Consider the following 6,467-nt stretch of genomic DNA (forward strand, 5'->3'; position numbering starts at 1 on the left):
AACCCTTGATTCCTTTGCCCTCCTACTTTTCTGCTTTTAATCATTCTTAACACGGTTTTGAATTTCCCCACATTCTCTAAGAAAGCCAGCTGTTCCTGTGACCCGCAACTACAGCTGTCCTCTCCCCAGCTCTGCTCAGCCTCCACATGCAGCTCTGTATGTTCTTCGGTTCCAAAAGCCTGGGCGCTCCGAGTCTGCCATATTCTTGTCTTAATTGCTCCTGTGTTCTCTTTTCTGAGAGTCACATTCCTTCTGTCATCACAATGCATTTCCAAAGCGACTCCCTTGATTTATTTTCCTTCTCAGCTTTCCGTGGCCTCCAGCCCTCTCACTTTCTCAGCTGGTCCATATCTTCATCCTGGGAGTGGTGTGAGCTTTCCCCCTTCCCAGTGACCTCCCCTCTCTTCAGCTGGACTCACTGAGGCTTCTCTCTGCCCCTGGGCTTATACCACAGCCTTCTCCAGGATTTCCAAATGCTCCCACCCTGACCCTGTAGCCTGGCCACCTGACCTTCTCACCCGATCTGTTACTGATAGATTATTCATATATATCATCGGTTTCCTGGGTTACCCTTTTTCATTCAGCTCTTTTCTCATCTTAGCTGCTCATATGTCCTCTTCTACCCACGTCTGCCATCCTGTGAGTACCTAGGGCTACATCAGTACCTTTGATTCCAGTGTGTCTCATAAACAGGATCTGTTTCCAAGCTGCCCTCCCCAGACCATTTCTCCTTTTCATTTCCTAGCTATTTCAGTGTCTGCAGAGCCTACAGTTCATGCTGCTCTTCAACTATCACCTTCATCCTGCTTCTGATTGCTGCCCATCTCCTGGAGCTCTGACTTAGTACATTATGTGTTGCAATAAAGAAATACAGGAGGCTGAAATTTTTATTAAGAAAAGGAATGTATCTACTTATTTTGAACTACCAGGGATTGAACCCAGGGTTGTATGTTTGTGAGGCCAGTCTTGTACTGCTGAGCTATAACCCCAGTCTTCAAAATGAAGTTTATTGAGCTCATAGTTCTGGAAACCCAAAAGCATGGTGCTGGAATATTGGCAGTCCTCCTGCTCCCTGGCCATATCACAGTGTGGTTTAGAAGTAGGAAGGAAACAGGCCAAGTGCAAAGGGGGCCAAATCCATTAACAACCTGTTCTCATAACTCAGTGTGTGAGACCAGCATTAATACCTTCTGAGGAAAATGTCCCCATGATCTAATTACATTCCATTTGATGCCACATATTAAAGTTTCTACCACCTCAACCCTGCCACATTGGGGACCAAGCTTCCTGCACCTGAACCCTTGTAAGGCATCTATCCAGTCACAGCAAGCTGTCTTCATGTGACTGCTCTGCTCCTTGTGACTCCTTGGCTTTGACAGCTGTACTATCTGTGTTAACCAGTATTTGAAAATTTCTGGGTGACAGGAGATTCTATTATTCATAGTGGGCCTCTGGGACTAAATCTGAGTTTATGATAACAAGGTGATCCCAAAACAGCCAGCCACAATAGAAAAGTTACCACATGACTGTGGGGCGTGTGCAACTTTGAGCTTCATATCAGCTAGTACTTCAGGAAGGAGAGGAAGGCAAGAGATTGGGTTCCACTGCAAGACAATTGAAAAATCATGGTGACCTAATGAATTCCAATAAAAACTCAGAACACTGAAACCAAGGTGAGCTTCCCTGGTGGGTGTACACATCACTGTCCTGGTAAGATGATATATCCTAGGACATGGAAGCTTTCAATGGGATCCCCCAGACCTCAAGCCATGTGTCTGTTCTTTGGGCTTGTCCCAGTTTGGGTCCTAACCTTGGGGTCCATGTGAATAGGATGCTTCCAAGGAAACTCCACACGTCTCTCCAGCAGGTTCTCCACACCTTGCCGAGTCTGCTCTTCTCACCTTTCTATGTCCTCTGGTGAGTCAAGGTCTCTGCACCTCAAAGAGAAATTCCTCTTTGTGACCATCAGATCCAGTGACATCCTTGGGAAAAACAGGAGCGTCAAAGGTGGATTTTGTTGTTTCTGCCCAACATGGATTCAAGGGTCCAGTTTACAGTCCCAGCTGAAACAAAATTAAAAAGAGGGAAAAATATATGGAGTGTCAGTGTTTAGGAATTTAGATTCCTGAGAAAGAGGCCAGTCCAGAGAGAGCCCAGCTCACTGGCCAGATAGGGAGTGTCCAATCTAGAGAGCAGGAGGGGACGTGGAGTCAGCAGAAAGGAGAGAATATCTAAGGAGACATGGGAGCTAGAGGTCACAGTGCAGAGAACTGAGAGAAGCAAAGTTTAGGGGCTCCCAGTCTTGGGATACACAAAGTGGGAACATGGTAAGAGGTGAGAACTGGGGTCCAGGCAGCCTCAGGTCTATCCCTCTTCAACATGTGGCTTTTCAGAGATTGGAGGACACAGGCCCATGCAAGGGACACAAGAATGATCCAGGAAGGGAATGAGGAGGATCAGAGGTAGGCTGGTCAGTGTGCTTTGAGCATTCCAAGTGCAGGTGGCCTCAACGTGGCAGAAGTGGTGCTGGGCTTTGGAGAGGAATGACAAGTTTCTGTTTGAGACATTACTGTGCCATGTCCTTCCCCTGAGGCTGGCATCTGGGTAGTGAGCCTCTAAACGTGTCCTACTGACAACTCTGGGAGCTCTCCTCTCTGACATGTGGACACCTTGCTGAGATGGGCAGGAGGTCTGGAATGGCTAGGGGACCTGCATTTCTAACAACTCCAGGGTAATGCCAAGGCGGTTGGTCTGGGGACCTTGCAACCACTCTCATAGCCTCCATCCTCCATCCTTGGTCTGTGTCCATCTGTCCTTCTAGTATGCCATCTTGTTGCATCCCTCCCTCCAACGGCTCCTCCCTGCCCTGCCAATTTGATGCTCCCCAGCATAAGCCCACACCCCTGTTTCAGCCAGGCTGGCTTTTCATCTGAGAAACATGCTTGCTCCTGCCACCCTGTTAGAGGGCCTCACTTGGACAGCTTACAGTGTTCTGGTGTCCCTACAGAAGTCCCTGCCTCCCCGGGTTTCACATGTGACAACAATTTCTGTCCTTTGTTTTTGTTTCTTTTTTCTTTTTCATACTAGGGACTGAACCCAGAGGTGCTCTACCACTGAGCCCCAGCCCCAGCTTTTTGATATTTAATTTTGAGACAGGGTCTGGTAAGTTGCCCAGGCTGGGCTCGAACTTGTGATCCTCCTTCCTCAGCTTCCCAGGTAGGTGGGATTATAGGACTCTGCCACCACACTCAGCTTAGTTTAATCTTTAGAAGTATCTGTGCCCTGGGATGATAGTTTTCTGTAGAGAGGATTTTCTTTTCCCTCTGGTAAGTTCCACCTGTGACAAAGATGTGACACTTCTTTGGGCAGCTCTAGGACTCCCAGGAATACAGACTTCATCCCTCCCAGAGTACAGCACCTCAGGATGGCAGCCAGGGTCACTAGATCACACTGGCTCCTCATCTCAGGAGCAGCGCAGCTCTGTTGCATTGAGCTCCAATCCTCCTGGTTCCTCAGTAGGTTTCCGATGGATCTGAAGTTTACTGGGGTATAGTTCAGACAGGAGGTTCTTCCTCATTAGTGTATCATCTGAGTTTGGGGGAGTGTGTCTGACACAGCCATCCCTGGTCACAGAAAAGGAGCAGTCCTGCCCCTGAATTTCTCAGTGGCCCTGCAGCCAATGCTCCCCTCTGGAGGTCTTGGATAGTGTCTGTGATCTCACTGTTATCTGCTGAGGGGAGGGGTGGCTTACCTCCCTAGGTCAGGGAGCAGGGTCCAATCCTCTGGTGGTATGCTCCTTCCTGTTTGGTCACTCTGAGCACCATCCCATTCATCAGTCACAGTGAGACCCTTCCGGGCTTTCCTGGCCACTCTCCCTCCCTTGGGCTCTGCATTGGTGGTGTCCTGGCTTCCTCAGTTCTGTCCATGCCCACACTCCTGGGGAGTGAGTCTTTATCGTGGCTGTATGGGTGACCATACACCTGGTCCTACAGTTCTGGGGGTCAGGATTCTCCCTGGGCTGAGGTTGAGGTGTGAGTAGGCTGCATTCCTTCTACAGGCTCCGTGAAGAATTTCCCTCCTGCCGTCTAAAGCTTCTGGGGGAACCTGCATTCATTGGCTTGTGGACCCTTCCTCTATTCTCCAAGACAGCAATCAGCTCATGTCTTTCACTCTGACCTCTGGATAATGCAGAATAATCTCCCCATCTCAACATCTGCAATTGTACATGCAGAATCTCTTTTGCCATATGAGGTGCTATGTTCACAGGACCCTGGAACATTGTGGGGCTGTTTCAGCTGCCTATCCCTCCCTGAGGCTATTGTGGCACGTCCTGAAACCCATTTTATTAGCCCAACAGCCTTGTCAGTGTCCCTGCTTGGCTGTTGACAGATCTCAGTTCTGCCAACCAGATCAGCTCCCATGACCCTAGAAGAAACAGCAACCTGAGAAGTTACTAGCCCAGAGGTGCATACTACCTGACTTACAGGCTCAGCCACAGCCCTCAGACCATAGCATGTGGCTGCTTTGAGCTTTCATCTTCACAGCAGATGTTGCTAGCTCATATATGGTTTGGAAAGGGCTGGTCACAGACAGGAGAGGACAGGGCTTGCCTGCCCTGAGCTGGGGCGGGGGATAGGTCCCAGCTACCTCCTGACTTGCAGCCCTATCTCCCCAGATGGCATCCTGTACTTCTTGAAGAAAAAGCTGGGTGGCACACTGTATGTGTGGGTCTCATGCTGTCCTACCTGCACCCCCATGAGACCTGGAGATTGACCTTCCCAGGTTCTTCCCAGGGCAAGTGAGACAGTAGAAGACTGGGTACTTATATATGATGGATAATATCAACTCTCTCCTTTTGGAAAACTTTTTTTTTTTACTTACTATTGTAAGTAAAATAAAAATGCTATATAATTAATACAAAATTTAAAAAAATAGAGAAAAATACCTAAGATCTAAAGAATGAGATAGTAAAAAAAAAAAAAATAGCCTTTAAATTCCAAGAATTATCCTGGTAAGAGTCTCATTTTAAAATAGTAGGCAATCTATGTCCTCATTTTTGGCTCAAAGGCAGGTTTTATAAAGTAATTAATTGTAATAGTTCTCTTTTGCAGATAAATGGCGCAGATCTGTAAAAACAGTCCCACATAGCTGGCCCTCCAAGCAAAACAGAAAACAATACCCCCACACTGTCTCCTGGAGAGCTGGGACCCTCAATAAGAATATGTCCTAACACTTCCATCCTAACACTATCCAAAGTCCCTGGGCTTGAAACACCTAGTGACAATGCCTACAAATGCTGCAATAATGCAGTATGCCCACAGACAAAAAGTAAAAGTGGAGTGCTTCAGATCAAGGTTCCAGGAAGACATGAGGCACTGAAGAAGACACAAAGCTATGCAAGCCTTGGAAGGCATCTGCATTTGCACATTCACTTTCCACTTGAGATAAAGAAGCAGAAGTGGACCTGGGCCCTGTAGTAGGTGCCAGGTGATGACCCCCTACCAAGGAGCACAGCTGTGTTGCAATGTTCTCACCAGTCTTCCTCGAGTGACCCATAGTCCTACATCAGGTACAGCCACTGACAGCAGAGCAACAAAGATCACAAAATTGTGGATGTTTCTGGTTCCTGCAGCCATTTTCTATGGCTATAAATAAGCAAGAGCTCCTGAGGCTCAAAGGTAGAGGAGAAGAAAGAGATGTCTCCTCATTAAGCCAAACATGGTAAATAGCAGCCCTCATCTGTCAAGGGCCTTCTCTATGAACACATGATAGCAATGAGAATGAACCGTTTCTAGTTAAACCTCTCACACAGGGCCAACTACAGCACTTCATCTCAAATCAAAAAAAGAGCCAGGCAGAGTGGCACATGCCTATAAACCCAGCACTTGTGAGGCTGAGGCAGGAGGATTCCAGGTTCAAGGTCAGCCTCAGCATCTTAGACCCTATCTCAAAATAAAAATAAAAAGGCTTGGGGATATGACTCCATGGTAGAATGTCTCTGGGTTCAATCCTGAGAGCCACGCACACATGCACACACAGAAACACACAAAATAATAGAAAAAGAAATGACTACGATAATATCAAGAGTATTCCCAACAAATACTTGCTCATATATATTTATAGAAAAAGAGGATCAACCTTTTGAACACAGATGATAGAATTATATTTGTTCCAAATGCTCCCTCTACAACTTGTGATATTTCTTTTGTAGAGAAATATCAACCCAAAGCTAAATACATTGTCTTTATGCTCAAATGATGAATTAATTATTGAGAGGTGACTAATAAAACAAAGGCACAATGGAAATTATACACGTACCAAGAATTACCAATGTGTTAATTATTTTAAAAAAGCAGACTTGAAAGTAAAATTTATAGGGAAAAAACCTCACTGATTCAGTGAAGGTAACACAAGTAACAGTTAAAAACTGCAAATGGGTCAAGTTGATTAAAAACTCAATTTTAGGA

The sequence above is a fragment of the Spermophilus citellus genome, assembly GCF_964194105.1.
Source record: "Spermophilus citellus genome assembly, chromosome: 6".
Taxonomy (NCBI): domain Eukaryota; kingdom Metazoa; phylum Chordata; class Mammalia; order Rodentia; family Sciuridae; genus Spermophilus; species Spermophilus citellus.